The sequence below is a fragment of the Canis lupus genome, chromosome 22 (assembly GCF_003254725.2).
Source record: "Canis lupus dingo isolate Sandy chromosome 22, ASM325472v2, whole genome shotgun sequence".
NCBI classification, from domain to species: Eukaryota; Metazoa; Chordata; class Mammalia; order Carnivora; family Canidae; genus Canis; species Canis lupus.
The window spans coordinates 43,135,917-43,155,358 of NC_064264.1; the positions used below are offsets into that span (position 1 = coordinate 43,135,917).

Below are 19,442 nucleotides of genomic sequence, written 5' to 3' on the forward strand. Positions count from 1 at the left end.
GTTTCCTGCTGGAGCCTGCTTCTCCCTCTGTCTATGTCTTTGCTTCTCTCTCTGTCTCTCATGAATAAATAAATAAAATCTTTTTTAAAAAAGTCAAGTCATAAATGAGTGATATGCATTTTTGTATTTATTTCCTGAGTCTCCTTTTACATGTTGTCTTATAATCTACCTAATGTTTGTTTATAGAATACTTCTATTTTATCTTTAATAATATGTAACCAAGTGAATATATACTACTATTTTTAATATATAGCATATTAAACCTGTAAATTTCTATCAAAATAACATTTCATTGAACTAATCTTTTAATTAGAATCAAATATTATGTTATATGCTGTAATGGCCACCCTCCATTCTTCATCTATTGGAGTTTGGGCTAAGAAGGACTATTTTTTTTGGTATTAGTCTTTTTATAACAATTTATCTGTGCATATATTTTCATTTTTTCTAAGTAAAACCTTAGATGGATAGTTGATTTTTATTTCTAATATTCTATGTCAGAAACTATACCTAAACATAGTACTGAGTTTGTTTGTTTGTTTTTTAATATTAAAATACTCTAGAGGTGGCTGGGTGGCTCAGTTAGTTAAGCATCTGAGTCTTGATTTCAGCTCAGGTCATGATCCCAGGGCCATGAGATTGAGCCCCATGTGGGTCTCTATGCTGGATGCAAAGCCTGCTTAGGATTCTCTCTGCCCCTCTCCCTGCCCCCTAGCTTGCACAGGCACACACTCTCTCTTAAAAAAATAAGGTCATGGATATGCTTTTCATAGTTGTCCTGCAAAACTTAAATTTATGTAGGGCCAGTTCTTAGGATTTCATTTTTATGAAAGTCTATATCTTGATCAAAGAAAAGTTAAGCAGGGGGCCCTATGTCCAATACCATACATTTCTTCCAGGAGGCAATAATGGTTACTTTGCTTATTCTATGACTAGTGCATTGGGAAAACAGAGTTCTCACCCTGGATGGCAGAACCAAAAGTAAGTTCCATTGAGAAAAGTGTAAGAGAAAAGTGGTGTTATGACTACTACTGAGTTAAACCTTATAGCCTCTAGTGAGTAATACACTCAGAGAGATACCTCCACGTAAAGTAAGGAGGTGCCTTACACTGCTAGTAGCCCAAGTGCTCTGATATTGCTTGAACCTGAGTGGTACTGGGATTGTTAGGAGCTGAAGTGACATTGAAGAAGGCATCAGAGTGAGCAATACAAGCAGACCACAGCCTGAGATCTGGATGGACAAAGGCTGTTGTCCCCAGAAGCAGTGATATTAAGCCCATAAGTAAATGTCACTCAGGCATTCAAAAGAAGGAAGTTCCTGGCAATTTTTGGAACCTTGATTTTCCATAATAAGAAAAACCAAGAAGACCTCCAGGTGAAATTAATCTTGACTCAGTGAAGCTCTAATGGGGATTCAGGAAGATTTAGGATGTTATTTTCATTCTTGAATTTCCAGTGGCTCAATTGTTTTATCTATTAGGAACTCGACACATAAGAGACTCTGGGACAGAGATATCTGTGCAGATTCCTGGCAGGGTGCCTCTGCAATCAGTAAAAGACTGAAGGAAGTAGCTCTGTATAGAGAGAGCAATTGAACCATATTGTGGTAATAATGGAAGCATCATCTAAATCCATTAGGGACTCTGGAGTTAGGAGGCCCCTTTCAGGGTGTCCTGAATTGAGACAAGGAGGTAGGTTATTAGACCACTAATTGGATGAAGGCTATTAGAGTGGAGGCAGGGAAGTGTTAACTCAGCTCTGTGTTACCAGCAGCCAACAATATTACCTGAAGCTGAAGGTATATAGTATACATAGGTAGACAAATGCCTTGGTCTAGCTGGTACCTCATAGCATCATACACTGTAATATGGTATAATAAGTTATGCAGATCTATTCAGAAATTCTAGCATATACATAGATCATAAAATTAAAAGCACTTTAGTATGAATCAGTTCCTCTCCTTGAGACAAAATCTTAGTGGTGTCCAAAGTGGGGTAAGCATTCCCCAGAGAGTACACAAACCAATCCATTGGAGGGCAGGAAGGAAAAATAGAACTTCAGTGTATATTTATTCTATCTCATTATGGTAAATTATTTGGTTGTAGGAAAGTGTATTAAATATGTAACAGCACAATGGTACATGTGTATAGTGTAGGGTTACATAAATACACATGTCAAGTAGGTGTGTATTCAAACTTTATAGAATATACATGATGAAACCCAATGGAAACCTTATTATAAGTAATGAGAATGGAGCTGCTATATAGGAAAGAGTACACAGGTATAAGAAAACATATCCACAAAGAAATAAGTAAATACTCAAAATAATAAAGGTTTATAAAAACTCTTAGGAAGAGAGTTCGCTGATATGTTGCCCATTCAGCATAACATCACCAGGGTCTTGTTTCCTAGGTTTTAAAGCCATATACTTTTCAATGTGGCAGAGGGAAATAATCCCCCCCCCTTTTTTTTAGCTCCTGTGTTGAATCCTGTTATTTCATCTTTATATTAGTGTTCAGATCTCCAATTATTCACATTCAAGTTTTGTTCTAGTATTATAAGAGAATATGATATAAAATGCCACCTTTGAAGTCTATTAAAGTCTATAGGATGAGGATTGAAATTTAGGTTTCATAGAAGAGAGCAGAAAGTCATTTTATACAAGTGTCATGAAAATATTCACCTTTAATGTCTTAGAATATGTTCTTTCCTAAGCCAGCTGTCCTGAAAATGAAGAGAAATTTTTTATTTTGCCAGATTTCTGAATGCTGGTCATATGTGTGTGCCCTGGCAGAGATGGCTAATAGACTGTCAGTATCAAGGGGGCAGTTACTAAAACCTAGCATGGTGTCAGGTCTGAAAAGTTTCAGAATATTGTCTTCTATAAATGATAACTTACTAATTTGGGAGTAGTGTGAGACAAAGGGAGGAAGTAGAAGTAGGAATATATTTCAGAATCTAATTTGTAGATTTAGATGATCACTTATGTTTGTTTGCATAGAATCCAATATATTTCTTATTGTGATGGATATTGAGTGCATTTAACAGTGGAAATGACATCTCTCATCATAGGGATAAGTAAATGTTCCTCTTGTCCTTTTGACCCTATGTAAATGTATGCAAATAAGCCAACCATATTTAATTGCAAAAATTGGCTCCATACAGTAGCTTCCAGACACCTTTTCTTTTTTTAAGTAGTATTTTATTATTTATTTATTTATTTATTTAATTATTTATTTATTTATTTATTTAAATTTTTTTGATTTAAATTCAATTTGCCAACACATACTATAACACCCAGTGTTCATCCCATCAAGTGCCTGTCACCCAGTCACCCCATCCCCCCACCACTTCCTCTTTGGCAACCCTTTGTTTGTTTTCCTTTTTTTTTTTTTTGGCCTTTAATTGAACCGTCCCTCATTTTCTACCCTGTAACCTTTGCAATTACAGTCACTAAATTTTACTTTGAAAAATGATACTTTTTGGATGTCTTCATAATTTATTCAAAATATTCAGTTAGTACTTACTGAATTCCCACTATGGCCTGATTCTACCCAAGGCACTGAAGTTAAGGAGATGAACAAAGCAGACACAACTCTGTTCCCATGAGATTTACATTCTAAGAAAAAAAATATACAAGTACAATAACTATAGCTGACAACTGTTATAAAGGAAACAAAATGGAACGAGAGACAGGAAAAGGCATGTAGGAGGAATGTGCTTGTGGAGGCCACTAAAAGGGGAATATTTGGGTTGATACAGACAGAGAAGAAAGGAATCAAAAAATGTGGGAAAACTGGGGAAAAAGGGATACTACATGCAAAGGACCTGTGTCAGAAATAGGTTTATTGTGTTCAGAGAACAAATAAAGGGCCATGTGGCCGGAACAGAGTGAATGAATGAGAGAGAGAGAGAGAGAGATTCTGATTTAAGGGGAATTTGGTAGATTCATTCCATCAGGGAATTTTGATTTTATCCTAATTGGGATGGGAAACCAAAGACTATAGGCAGAAGATGATATAATTTAATTAACGTTTTATGAAGATAATTTTGTCTTAACTTTGGAAAGTGAACCAAAATAGAAGAGCAAAAATAGAGGAAGTAACAAAGAGAGAAGATTATGGTAATTGGGACTAGAATAAGAAGAGTGGCTAACATGTGAGGCAGGGAGATTTAGATAAATACAGGAAGGAGAGTTAATCAAGATTTGTTGATGGATTGGAAATGGAATTGAGAGGGAGAGAACAAGGATGAGACCTATTTTGGTGGGTGTGATAATGTCATTAATTTTAAGAAGGAATTCTGGAAATGGAGCAAGTCTGGGGTTAAGCTGTTGGGGTTGATTAGAAATTATGGTTCTATTACATTTGAAATGCCTCAGACTCCAGAGAGAAACATCCAGAATTCAGGGGCAACCACAGAACAGGAGGTACATATTTAAGTGATGGGACTATGAGGTTACCACCTTCTTGTTAGAGAATAAATTCACAAAACTGTTAGAGGAGAATAAAAACAACAGAATCGTATGAAAGATGTATATTCTGAAAATCTGGAATGGAAAAAGCATTTTTTAAAATGCATGTCATACCATGTTGCTACTTAGACAGTTGATGTAGGACAGACAAGGAATTTCATAACTAACTTTTACTGAAGAATAATCAATGTTCATTATAAGAAATTTAATTTTGCTATTTTAGAAAGTTTTACAGAAAAAGTAGAGAGTTAAATGTTCTACTACTTTAAAACAGGAAGAAATCTCAGGAAATAAGCCTTGTAGGTTTTTGCTGTACTTAATTAGACATATAATTAGATCAAAACTTTTACTTTTTTGTATAAAACAAAATGAGATCAAAGAGTACATTTGGTTTTGCTTCCCAAAGTTCTCACCTAACAACATGTAACATATTTGTTTCCACGGCATAAAATACTTTGCAGTATGGTTACTAGTGCCTGTATACTTTTCTATCATATGGAAGGAGTATAATTTTATTTAAAACTGAAATTAGATGTATAGGTTGTTACCAATTTTTCACAATAATAAATACTGCTAATAGGAATATTCCTCAAGATGAATCTTTTTATAACATTTTCCTCTCATGATATATTTCTAGATGTTATAACCAAGAATCTGCTCACTAATAATTTTAAGTATTTTGAAAAATATTGCTAAATTTTTACCTGGGTAAATTGTAAGAATTATATAGGAAGCAGAGATTATTTGTCAGCTTTCTCAGTATGTTGAGGGTGTATTTGGGAACTTGGCAGTGACCATACATTGGTGGTAGGAAAATCACATGGAGTTCTAGAGACCAAAGTAACAGTCCTTTAGACATGTTAGCTTGAGCTGCTATCACCTGGGGGTACCTCAAATATGGCCAAAATAAATATTTTAATTAGAAAATAGTTCATGAAAAATTGCAGGGCTTCCTAGAGAAACAACTTTAATTTTATTTTATGGTTTAGGAAAGACCCTCTATTTTTTAAACCCTATCAAGAAAAAAAAGTTGCTCAGAAGATCTAATATAAATGAAGATTTATGAATTTTAGCTTGGTCCTCAGGGCATATCTCAGGCACTTCGGAGTCCCCTCACTGCCTCTGTAATTCCTTCTGAGTTGGGAAAAGGAACCATGGAGAAAAGATGAAAGTCATGCCTGGCCTCCTGCCATCTGTAATTCTGCCCCTTTCTTTGGTAAAGCCATTGCGTGAATATACTTTCCAGCAGTTTTCTACATTTTAAAGCCTGTGCTTTAGGTAGATAATGCTTGCACCTTTGAAAGCTACTTGTTTTGAGTATGTTGTAGTGAACAGCCAGGGAGAAATTCTCTAAAAGGAGAATTTTTAAAGGGTTAACATGGACTTTGTTAGATGTTTGCATCAGACTGAATTGCCCTTTGGTAATAGATTAGAAACAATACTTGATTTCTCTTAGTATACTGACTAGAGAAGTGTATGAAAATTTTAATTCAGATTTTTTTTTCTCTTAGCAAACTTATTTTAAAATTTCTTGTTCATATTGACTGAGTTTGTTTAGGGCAAAGTTGTCAGCCAAAGATAATCTTTCTAGCAATGTATCTTTAAACATTAAATAACATCTATCATTTTTCCAAAAAAAAAAAAATGCTAGCAGTTAAAAGCCTAACTGCTGAGCATGGTTAGCTATGAACAATAATGACCCACTGCTTAGAAATTACTTAACCTACTTTCAATATGAAACATAAAAAGTAATATCACAGCAATTTTCTGTAATTCTTTTATTGCAAAGCCAATAAATGCTACAGTGTTGTTAAAAGTGGTAGATTTAAGTAACATTTTATTTCTTAAACCTAATAATTCCAATACATAAGAGAATATTATCAGTTTCTATTAAATATTCATTTTACAGAGACTAAAACTTCTTTAGAAATATGTCTTCATATATAAAATAAATTTGGTTTTTAAATGTGAGGAAAAGCAATAATCATAACCATTTGCTTAAAACTACAAAATATATAGACATTTTATAATATGTATTTCAATAATCACAACCTACTGGATTCAAGCAGAGATGAAGACTCTCTTATTTCATGTAGGAAATGATGGTACTAAATTGCCTCTTTTCTTTTGTCCCATTCTGCTCCTAGAATACCAACGTGATAAATAATAACTTTTGAGCTGTGATAGAGTGAGAAGAGGTTCTGAAATAAATCTTAATAGATAGTTAAAAGGTTAGTGTTTATAAATACAAAAAAATAAACAAGATTTTAAAAATATTCTGAAAACCATCTCAGCTTTTTTCATGAAAATACTTATTCTAATACACATTTTAAAAACTTCTTATAGGTAAAATCTTATAGCAGTGATACAGAACCACTCAGTCATAATTGACTGGTCAGGGGCATCAGCTGATTCTGTGGATTTCCTTCACTTCTACAGTCTCCTTTTCTTGCTCAGGGAATTCACAACAGGACCTTGACTTTTTGGTCCTCATCTCTACTACACCCCAATGTCATGTCCCCAGGCTTACCAAATTAATATTCCAGAAAGATAGATACCTCTTGATTTTATATTAGCTGTGCAGTAGTAACCAAACACATTTAGTTATCTTTTGATTCAGAAGAAAGTATTTGAAATGTACTCAATAACTTTGAATGGCCATCTAATTTAACAATTAGTTGGTTGGAGTAAATTCAATGGAAGGTTGCTTTCTGGAGTGTGTGGTATAATGAGCTCTCTTCACTATTGGCCGTTTCATTAAAAAAATCAATTGTCAGCATAAAGCCAACCGTTTCAATTAGTGTACAATCAACTGGAAATAAAAGGATTTGGGTTGGCCATTGATTTTTTTTTTTTTATTTAAAGGGTATGTAGTTGTTTTATGTTGGATAAAATTTTACTTTAGATTCACTCAGTCGTGGCTTATGTTACATATCATTATTATCTATTAAGATTTGAGCTGTTTATCTACCAGGTTTTCTGTTTGTCAAACATACTGAAAGAATTTTGAACACTAGAACTTTTATACTTTATATTTTGGTGATTAGGTCACAGTATAGCCATTTATAAGCTAAGACTTTTAATCTTTCTGTTTAAAATATAATGTGAAATGTGGTCTAGTTCACAAAATAAGATTCCAAATTGCAGCCATGTCCCACAAAAAAAATCCAGATTTATTGTAAAAATTGAAATTACTGTGATTTAATTTTTTTCAGGAATTGGGAAATCTAAAAGATAAACATACAGCATTATAATAGAAACCAATACAAGTGAGGGGTGCCTGGGTGGCACAGTCAGTTGAGCACCTGACTCTTCGTTTCCAGTCAGGTGGTGGGATCAAGCCTCATATCAACCTCTGCACTCAGTGTGGGGTCTGCTTGGGATTGTCTCTCCCTCTGTCCCTCTCTCTCAAATAAACTTTAAAAAGAAAGAAACTAGAACAAGTGATATAAATAATGCCTTTGACAGTTATTAGCGATCCTTTCAGCAATGTCGAACAACAACACAAACACCCCACCCCTCAAAAAACAAAACAAAACAAAACAAAAACAGAGAACAGAAACAAAATCTCTTTTATTTCAATAAAGCACACTGGCCACAATATGCAGTATGCCAATGAGCATGACTTTTGAGTACAAGGCATATGACTAAATTGCAGCTCTTGTAGATACTAGCTGTATATCTATAGCCACCTTAATTAACATCTTTTGTAATATACTCAAAAAGATAAGAAAACCACAAGTGTTGTAGGGTGTGGAGAAATGAAGCTCTCAAATACTTCTGGTAAAATGTAAAAACATACAAATACTTTGAGAATTTAGATAGATCTATAAAAGTTTAAACATAGAATTACCATACAAACCAGAAATTTTACTCCCAGCTCTATAACCAAGAGAATAGAAAACATGTGTTCACACAAAAATCTGTATATGAATGTTGATACAGACTGGCATCATTCATAATATCCAAAGAGTGGAAACAACTCAAATGTTCATCAAACTGATGAATGGATAAATAAAATATTATATATCCATAAGTTGAAAACTTGTTCAGCAGGAAAATGTCTTCCTATGGATAAATGGTCCAATGTAGAAGAACCTTGAAAAAATGATAAATAAAAGAAACCAGTCACAAAACATCACATATTGAATGAATATGTTTACATAATAAATATTAATGAATATATTTCGCTATTTTATTTGAACATCAATTTTCATTTGTATATAAAATATTCTCTTATATTGGTAATAACTATCAGTAGTATACTGAAGGCTTATCCTACCTATCCCTGATAGTTTTGCAAATACTGGGCTAAGTAAGATAATTACTTTTCAATATCTGAATCTCTGTGAAGTTTTATCAGTCTTTGACCTTTTACTCCCTGACCCACTCACTATTCTTTCCCCATAACACTGTTGTCTGTTTGCTGCCTCCATCATTCCACTGAAATGCTCTGGCTAAATTTACTGATTATCTTTTCGTTGTTCAGAATCGAATAGCCTTTTATCAGTTGTCATCTCTTGAACTTTTAATATCACTTACCTTTGCTGTTGATCATCTCTTTGTTCTCACTCTCTTGATTTCCCACCAAAGTTTCTGATTACTCCACCCCAGGATTTTTGTGCCTTTCCTTAATTTCTTTAAATCAAACTCAATGGAAGGGTTTTGAAGATAAAGCCAAGGAAATATCCTAAAAAATAATAACACACAGAAAAAGAGAAGGAAATAATAAAATGATGAGATATTAGAATTTCACTCCAGGAGATTTAAGTAATAAGAATCTGAGAGAAAATAATGAAACTAATAGAAGAGATTTATCAAATATCATTTTTTCAGAAATAAGGAGTCATGACTCCAAATGGAAACTATGAAGTGACCATCACAATGAGTGAAACATACACCACACACAATAATTGTGAAATTTCTGAATACTGAAGAGAAGGTATTAAAATCTTCCAGTTGAAGAAAACAACTTAAAGAAAATACACAAGAATTCATACAAAGATAGCCATTAGATTACTAGTTGTTTATCGACAGGAATACTAGGCAAAGATGGAAAAGCAGTACCTTCAGATTATGAGGCAGCTGATTGCTGACCTGAAATTCTATACCCAGCTAAACTACTATCAAGTAAAAGAATAAATTTAAAAGATTTTCAGATAGGTAAAGATACACAAATTCGTATTTTGTTATACCTTTTGTAGAAAGCTGTTGGCAATGGCAGTGATCAAGAAATAAGAAAATAATGAGGTTTAGGAAACTTATATTGAAAACATCAGAATAGGGAAAAGGTTGACCATGGGAGGGAACTTTGTAAGCTAAAAAGGAAAAAAAAAAAAGTTCAGAAGTTTAAAGCAATATGTTGAAATGTATGTAAAAGAAGTTACAGGGGATCCCTGGGTGGCTCAGTGGTTTAGCACCTGCCTTTGGCTCAGGGCATGGTCCTGGAGTCCCAGGATCAAGTCCTACATCGGGTTCCCTGCATGGAGCCTGCTTCTCCCTCTGCCTGTGTCTCTGCCTCCTCTCTCTCTCTCTCTGTCTCTCTCATGAATAAATATATAAAATCTTAAAAAAAAAAAGAAGTTTCTAACCATTTGTCAGATCTGCTAAAGCATTTTGAGGAAAAAATAAGATAGATACATAAAAAGATATGATAGATGCAAGGCAAGCTGTGCAATTGATAGATACCATGGCAATTATATATTATGAGGGGATAAAAGCTTTACAGGAAAAGAAATATAATCACAATACACTATTGCTCTGAAGTAAATAATATATTTGTAGACATTATAGTAATCAAAACTTTGCTAATGCTATATTCGTTGGGTGGCAAAAAGAAATGGACTTGGTGGTATAACAGAAAATCAGTAGCTATTGTCAAGAATTGATAATCAAGAAACAGAAAAACTGCCTATTTACTAAAAGTTATATAGCCATATAAGATTAATGCTAGCAAAGTCAATCAGGTTAATTATTACTGCTTACAAGGGCAGGAAACATGGTATATAAGGTGCTTAAACAGAGAAATGCTATTTTTTTCTTAACATAATCCTTTCGGTACTATTCAGTTTTATACTAGATATGTTTATTACTCTGATAAATATAAATATAATTTTAAAGACAAAAGAGAAATTCTACATCATGATTACATGGACCCACGCTCCCTTTTTCTACACAAACCTGGTATCTACTCTCCCCACAGGTAAACTCTTCATTGTTTCAGTTCTTTCAACTGTTATTTCTAGATCTTTCACTCTCTCTTTAAAATCAACAAGTTATTATTATTTTTACTTGCAAAAAAATTGTATCTGTTTTTTCTTTGTAAGTTCCTGTTATCCATTGTCTCAGTTTTTTTTTTTTTTTTCTGACAGAAAAACATGTGTACTCCTGTGTTCTCTTTGGCACTCTGTAACTAACTTATGAGAACACTTCTTTAGAGAAGTAAAATCAAGGAATTAAAACACTGGGATATTAGTATCAACAATGGTCTCTTTCTTTGTACCCAAATATCTTGATTGGTCTGCTATTCTTTATTATATACGGCCCTAAACTTTGTTTTCCTATTCTATTTTGAGTCAGAATTTTGAATCTCACAAACATTGATAATTTTTTTTTTGGCTTAAACATGGCTGATCTTTGTGCTGCTTAAAAGCTCCACAGAAACCTTTTCTCTATTTTTTTCGGGATGTTAATTCAAGTTCATAGATCTACTACCTTCTTTGAACTCTGGGTTCCTAGGGTCACACAGTAGTTCATAAGGCTTTCCAAACAGGTCAGTTTTTCTTTTGTTATTCATGATATTCCGGGCCATGTATACTCCTCTCTTGGCAATGGTCAGAAATTGTCTCCAAATACCCCAGAACTTGGCATGCAAAAAAGTAATTCACTTGATTTTCTGAAGCACTCCTTTGCCATACATAATTTTTAACTGGCTCATGTATATTCTCAGCTTTCTGTGGCATATTAAGAGTTCATAATGCTTTGCAGACTCAATAAATGTACTCTGTAATTACTTAAATATCATTTTATGAATGTGCTTTGAAGATGTAATTTGTCAGAACAGAGCAGTTTCTGGATATATTTCTTGCAGTTCAGGAGCACTTAACCAGATGGCCCCCTATAGTTTTGGAACAGTTAATGCACCTTGAAAGTAGGCTGACAGTAGAGGAATATGATCATGGGGGATCAATGGGAAACTTTCTAAGACACAGGATATTGAAGAAGTGAAATAAATACCCTATAGAGATTCATTAAAAACTAAACTAAGTAAAAGTTCTATGATAAAATTAAAATATGAATTATAATAACCTTAAGAAATGTGATAAGTCTTATGAATGTAAGTTCTGCATTTATTATATGTTTCACAATGACATGATGGAAAGTTAATCAGTTTTATTAGAAATAAAACAAATAATGAATTTTATAGTAATGGGTGTGAATAGGCATTTATATACCTTTCACAAGGCAGGTCAGTTACTATTTCTGAAAATAATCATTTTGAAATTTTGTATCTGGAAATTTATTATCAAACAAGGCCTGAAACTCATTAAACAGATGGTAAAATCTAATTTAACTCCCTTTCACACTCCTTTTCTTTTTATCTTATGAAAGCAAATGAGCTTGTCAGCTTTTAATTATAAAAGTCTAATTTGAATTTACTAGATATATATATAACAAAACAAGATAGTTGCTAAATTTACTTGATCCTCGGGACTTTCTATTGGACACATTCATTTTTAATTTAATGATAAGAAAATCTTTTCAAGGTTTTTGTAAATGAATCACATTATCAGAAAAGTTTACATTTCTGGAAGATAAATATGTTCTTAAGGCCTTTAACAGATCTTGGAATGAAAACCTAATTCTTAAGAATTTTTAAGTATTTGATTTGTACCATTGAAATGTATAGAGTTTAAATTTCATGATTCCCCATCTTAAAAAATGTGAAATATGCCCCAGGCTCATCAAAGCTAATTATTTATATACTTAAAAATCTGATTTAAGTGACAGTACTGTTTTCTCATTGATGAAAATTGAGTAGCAAAATTATTATACTTCATTCAAGAACACATAACCTTATTAGAAAACTAATTTTCAATGTCTCTTTCACAAATATGTTCATAACTAGAGAATTTGTCCTGTTTCTATGCTAATTCATTGAACCATCATTTTTCACCCATTCTTTTAAAAAGAAAAAAAGACCCCTCTTTATCTGACATTTTAAAATACATTACATCTCAATCTATAAATTAATTTCTTGGATTTGTAACAAGGAAAAACATTCCAGGTATTAACCCATTAACCCACAAGCCTCTGTGGAGAACATCATTTGTGATGCCTTTTGACTACAATGTCCATTACATCATGGGATATACTTGTATTTCTTCATTGTGACTAGCAGAGGGCATGGAAAGATAAGAAATGTTCAATATATATCTACTGAATAAATAAAAGACAGTTATAATTAAGTTGGTTACTATATTTAAAATATAAATGGAACAGAAAAATGAATCTTCTCAATTATCAAATATTAAGAAAAACTATTTAAAATCAATCTAATAAATTCTATGCTTTCAATCTTAGATTACAATTTTAAAATTCTTGTTCTCTTTTATTTATTTATCCTTCCATTCATTCACTGAATGACTATTGATTTAGTACTTAACTTACTAGGTACCAGGTATGTTAATGATACAGTGAGTACAAAATATGATTAAGTGAGGGTATTAATAAGAGTGAATATATTATAGAAACAATACCTATAGCAGTTAGGATGTGGTCTGCTTATAAGTAAGTAGGAGAGGGAAGGCTGACAATATCTCTTTACCTTATTCAACTTATATTATTGAGGTTCTATTATGGATCAGGAAATTTCCTGAGTAGTACGTTTGCAAATTGTATAAGATCACCCCTGCTTATAATAAAGGATTTACATAATAAATAGATAAAGAGATTCACCTTGTAGATTTTATACTAACATTTCTGATCTAGTTTCAGATAATTAGTCACAATTTCAGGAACCTAGAAGGCATTCAATTATGATAGAATACAAAATGGATTACCAGAGAATATTTAATGAAATATTAAATATTCTTTGGTACCACTTATTTTATTTAGAACATAGTTATAATTAATTTTAAAGATATTACAACATACACATAGTAGATGTAATGACTGAATAACAGAAATGTTCAAAAATAACACCTTTGTAGCAATCAAGCTATTACCACAAAAATTTTGTGTTAAAAAACAATACAAAATTTAGTAACATATATCAAAAAGCATTTTTTTTTCTTGTTCATGCCCCTATGGTCAGCTATAAGTCAGTTGATCTAGGCCATGCTTGGCTTGGATTTGTTTAAAGTCCAGATCTGATGCATGTGTGGGCCATCCTCCTCAGATCACAGAATTTAAAGCACATTATTGTTATGGTAGAAGTCAGGAGCACAGCCCACCTGTCCAAAAACGTGCCAGCTTCTTCTGTGTTTGTTCTTGTAAAATCCCCCTCTGGCCAAAGCAAAGTCAACAAATACCAAAGTAAGTCAAGCAGTGGAAAAGGATATTTTTTCTCCAAGGATGCTGACTGGGGAGAGGCTCAACAATTGCCTCAAAATGATCTAATCTACCAAAATCTTCTAGAAAATTTTAAAATAATAATATCATGGTTTTGTTTTAATTTGTTTATATCAGGCTTTGCATAAACACAGTGCCATACAGAAGTACTATTTAAACTTTCTTTTTATTCATAAGATAGCTACATATTTTCCACTTTGATTATATTTTTGTAAGCTTCCTTTGTATATTAATCTGAAAACTTTGTACTCAAATTTGATCAGGAAGGGCACATCAACTTAAATCATATGAAATGTTTCTCAATATTTTTAATGTTTTATGCTGTTGTTAATATTTTGTGGAAAAAACTTGAACTTATAGAATTTATTTCTAAGTTAGATATTGATTTATTTTAATGAACTACAAAAATCTGAATAAATTACTAACAGAGAAATTACACTTGAAATGCTAGTCTGAGCTCCAAATTAGATTGGATTTTTATGTTAAACATTTGGACTCTAATTGTTTTGTTAAGATTGGTTTATTAAAGTATAATTAGTAACATTATCAGCAGAAAAACATGCTGTGCTATAATTAAATCATTTAAATAATCATTTCTTGATGGCTTAATATGCTAGATTTCTCAATTCATTAAAGTAGATAAGAGTTCTCTGTAAATACAATTTATTATCAATAGTTTGCTTTTCTAAAAATGCTTGAAAATTTAGAATTCTGCTTGAGCATTTAATAACAATATGCTATTCTGATATTGATGCATTATGTTTATCTATAAAACATGAAAAAAGACAAAAATATAGGATAATCAAAATATTTGCAACATGTTTGCCTTTGCAATTATCAGTAATAGAATTCCTTTTTGTTTTTAGTAAAATACAGATGATTTTGGAAATCACTAGTTCCAGCTTCAATCTAGGAAAACTACTTACATACTACACCTATGTTTCCAGGATACCAGTGTTTTCACAGAAAATGCATGATTTTTATTTCTTATATTACATACTGTGAATTTGTTCAAACAGGCTATTAAAACTAGTGCTATAAGGCACTGAGTGAACATCCATAATTGTGGAATCATTATATTACACACCCGAAACTAGTATAATACTGTATGTTAATTATACTTAAATAAAATACTGTAAATAAATAAACTAAAAGTATAGAGAAACTATTAGGTACACAGACATCTCAGAGATCTCACCATTCCTCCTAACCCATGAAATTTGCCACTGAAATGAGATGGGAATGGAGCCAATGGGGATATGGATCCTTAGCTAACAATCGTCTCTCTTCATTTAAGAATATTACACATGGGGGGATCCCTGGGTGGCGCAGCGGTTTGGCGCCTGCCTTTGGCCCAGGGCGCGATCCTGGAGACCCGGGATCGAATCCCACGTCGGGCTCCTGGTGCATGGAGCCTGCTTCTCCCTCTGCCTGTGTCTCTGCCTCTCTTTCTCTCTGTGTGACTATCATAAATAAATAAAAAATTTAAAAAAAAAATTAAAAAAAAAAAAAAAAAGAATATTACACATGGGCAAGAATATGGAAGTGTGCAGGACATATACTTTAGTTATCTGAGCATATGCTTTCCCTAGCAAACTCAATAAATAGATCATTTAAGTGAGATAAGGTTCTTGCAGCTGATTTTGCATACACGCGTGCATTTATGTTACGTGCACATGCGCATATCCATGTATTCTCAATCAGCTCCAAGTTACTCAACTGTTAAGCAGACTGAATGATTATTTTATTTCAAAAACATGTTAACCTGATAAATAGACTTAAGAAGAATAACAAAAACTTGCTATTCTTAATACTTACCATCGTGTGTCAGCCAGCTCCTCTCCTCCCAGTGATGTACCCCGCTAAACTGGTCTGTAAGCATCTTTTCCACTCAGAGACACTAGTTGATGTTGTAAATGACTTTTATAAGCATTTATTCTATGTACTTTTATCCTCATGCAATTTTCATATGATGGTCCCATGGGATCATGCAGAAGGAATTACATGGAGAATCTCTATGGCTCCATAAAGTAAAGAAAGAAAAGTTGTGTTTGGAAAGTGATCAGGTGCATAAGGTGTCCCTCTAACTACATGGTCATGAATCGTGTTTCAGTATAGGAGGGCCAGAATGCCAAGTTCTAAAAGTTCACTTGTTTGTTTGTCTGTTTGGTTGTTTGTTTGTTTGTTTGTTTGGTTTGGTAGCCAGCAGTTGATCACAGTGATGTTTTAGGGTTACAAAGGATCCTCATGGTGGTGCAATTGCAGGACAGGGAGTGGGGGTGGGGGGACACTTAAATGTGTTGCAGGCCTTAAAATGAAGCCAGAGCAGAAGTTCCAGAACTTGAGGATATCAGGGTATTAGCCACTTGTAGAAACAGGCACCCAGGAGCTCTAGAAATCTCTTCCTAGTCCATACAGCTCTGAGCTTTCAGGAATCTACATCCTGTTCTTTACTAAAATATCACTTGTGGTCACAACAATTCCAAAAATGAACTTACAAAGACAGCAAATATAATATAGATGAAAGGACTTTACAGCCACAGCATGCTTGAGATCCAAGGAGTAAAGAGGAGAGAGACGAGGAGGAAGAATTATACAAGTTAACATAATGCCAACTGATTTCTTAAATTTTCACTACAGAGAGTAATATTTCACGGGTTGTCTTCTCAATACCGATTTCACAAATGTAACTATTTTTGAAATCTTTCCTCTTGATCCTTTTCCATGACAGTAAAGTCCAAAGGAGGACAGCTGGAATTTGGAATTCGATTTCCAATTCCATCATTCTCTCAGTCCTATTCCGAAGAATCCTTCTGGATTTCAGTCACCTTTAGATTTTTTTTTTCTGATAGCTCTGGCAGTCCCTATTTAGATCCAATTGCCTCCAACCTGAATACTCTGACTCACTTATTAGACTTTTCAAAATTTTAGTAGGCCATATGGGGTATTATTTTAATAATAATGATATAGTGAATAATTTCGTTTTTTTTTCTTAAATATCTATGAGTTTTATTTCATTAGCTTTCTTAAAATGTCTATAAGAATGTAAAAATTTCAAGTCAAATTGTCTTTAAAGTAGGAAAAAAACCATATTATGCATGTATCTTTCAAAGAATAGAAATGTAGCATTTGCTTTTAAAATGAATATACTCTGCATCCTTCTACAGCTTTGCCTGGATTGTCTGCAATATTGCAGAAAATCTGTCAACCACAATTTTCATTTTCTTTTTTTTTCCCAAGGATTTCAAAATTAAAGTTGGCATTGATCCACCAATTCATTCTTTCTCTTTATTGGATGAGTGCACATATATTGCTTTATCTATATCTTAATTTTCAACATAAGCTTTCAGTGAAATATCTCATGTTTCATTGCTGTGTAAGCAGATGTGACTTTTATTTTTTCCCTTTTCATTGAACAGTTACCTCACTTGAAATTTTTCACTTGGTTTAATTTAACTTCTTTTGATGGTAGATACATCTGTTGCTACCTATGTTTGATTGTAATTTTAATGAGTTAGTAGAAGCTGTGACCACAATAGTTGTACATTTTCCTGCTTTCCTACTATTCCTTTATTCTTTATTTCATGTATATTTATTTTCAAGAAATGGAATTGGTATAGTGTCATAGATTTTCTTTTTGCCTCTACAAGATTTTCTTCCATAAGTATTTTTATTTATACTTTTGGAAACATTTTATGATTTAATTTTATATAAAACATCAAAACTCCTTTAGAAATTTTTCAGTTTTTCAAATGCATGCTGGCATAGGTTATTTAATAATTATTACAAAATGATTTTTGGAGCAATAAATTTTGATATATAAGGACAATTCCCAAATGTAATTTAAAAGTGATGAACTAGTCTTGAATGGCTTAGAATTAATGTGCATTTATCATTTTAATCTTCATAAAAATTTAAGAAGAGTATGTATTCACAATTACTTCCATAATTTTCAAGCCCCAGTGCAAAATGAAAATGTAGGATGTCTTTATTCAAAAGTTACTAAGGGTTTGAAAGAAATCCTGTAGTAGCAGGTGCATGGGCATTAATAAGCAGGTCACATACCTGTGAAGCTGGCTCTCTGTGTATTTTTTTAGGTTCATCATTTAGTTTGCAAGCAAATCTTTGAGAAAGCCAACAATAAAAAACATTTTTACCAGAATTTTTTAAAAGTTATATAATATTAGAACTGTAGAAATGAAATATATAAACATCACATGTCCAACCTAAATTCAAACAATGGAATTCTTTTTTTTTTCTTCAAATTTTTATTTAAATTCTACTTAGTTAACATAAAATGCAATATTGGTTTCAGGAGTTGAATTCAGTGATTCATCACTTACATGCAACACCCAGCATTCAACATGACAAGTGCCCTCCTTAACGTCCATCACCATCTAGCCCATACACCCCCATGACCCTCCATCCACCCCTCAGTTTGTTCTCTATCTTTAGGAGTCTCTTATCATTAGTTTCCCTCTCTCTTTCTCTTTTTCCTCCCTCCATATGTTCATCTGTAATGTTTCTTAAATCCCACATTAGAGTGAAATTGCATGATACTTGATTTCAATACCTTCTCTAAATGACTTATTTCATTTCCAGAGTTGCTGTACCAGTTTGCATTCTCACCAGCAGTGCATGAGCATTCCCCTTTCTCCACATCCTCACCAAATCTGTTGTTTCCTGTGTTGTTGATCTTAGCCATTCCAACAGGTATGAGGTACTATCTCATCATGGTTTTGATTTGTATTTCCCTGATGAAGAATGATGTTGAGCATCTTTTCATGTGTCTTTTAGCCATCTGGATGTCTTCATTGGAAACGTGTCTATTCACGTCTTCTGCCCATCTCTTAACTGGATTATTTGTTTTTTGGGGTGTTGAGTTTGGTGAGTTCTTTATAGATTTTAGATACTAACCCTTTATCAGATATGTCATTTGCAAATATCTTCTCCCATTCTATAAGCTACCCTTTTAGTTTTGTTGATTGTTTCCTCTGCTGTGCAGAACCTTTTTATCTTGATGAAGTCCCAATACTTCATTTTTGCTTTTGTTTCCCTGGCTTCTGGCAACATATCTAGTAAGAAGTTGCTATAGCAAAGGTCAAAGAGGTTGCTGCCTGTGTTCTCCTCCAGGATTTTAATGGTTTCCTGTCTCACATTTAGGTCTTTCATACATTTTGAATTTATTTTTGTGTTTGGTGGAAGAAAGTGGTCCAGTTTCTTATTTTTTAAGATTTTATATATTTATTCATGAGAGACACAGAGAGACAGAGCGGCAGAGACACAGGCAGAGGGAGAAGCAGGCTCCATGCAGGGAGTCTGATGTGGGACTCGATCCTGGGACTCCGGGATAACACCCTGGGCCAAAGGCAGGTGCTGAATCGCTGAGCCACCC

At 33.1% G+C, this 19,442-nt stretch overlaps 1 protein-coding gene across 5 annotated transcripts in view; it reads left to right on the top strand.

Moving 5' to 3' along the window:
* GPC5 (glypican 5) overlaps nucleotides 1–19,442 on the top strand; it is a 1,341,373-nt gene that overhangs the window by 455,270 nt on the left and 866,661 nt on the right. The window lies entirely within an intron of this gene.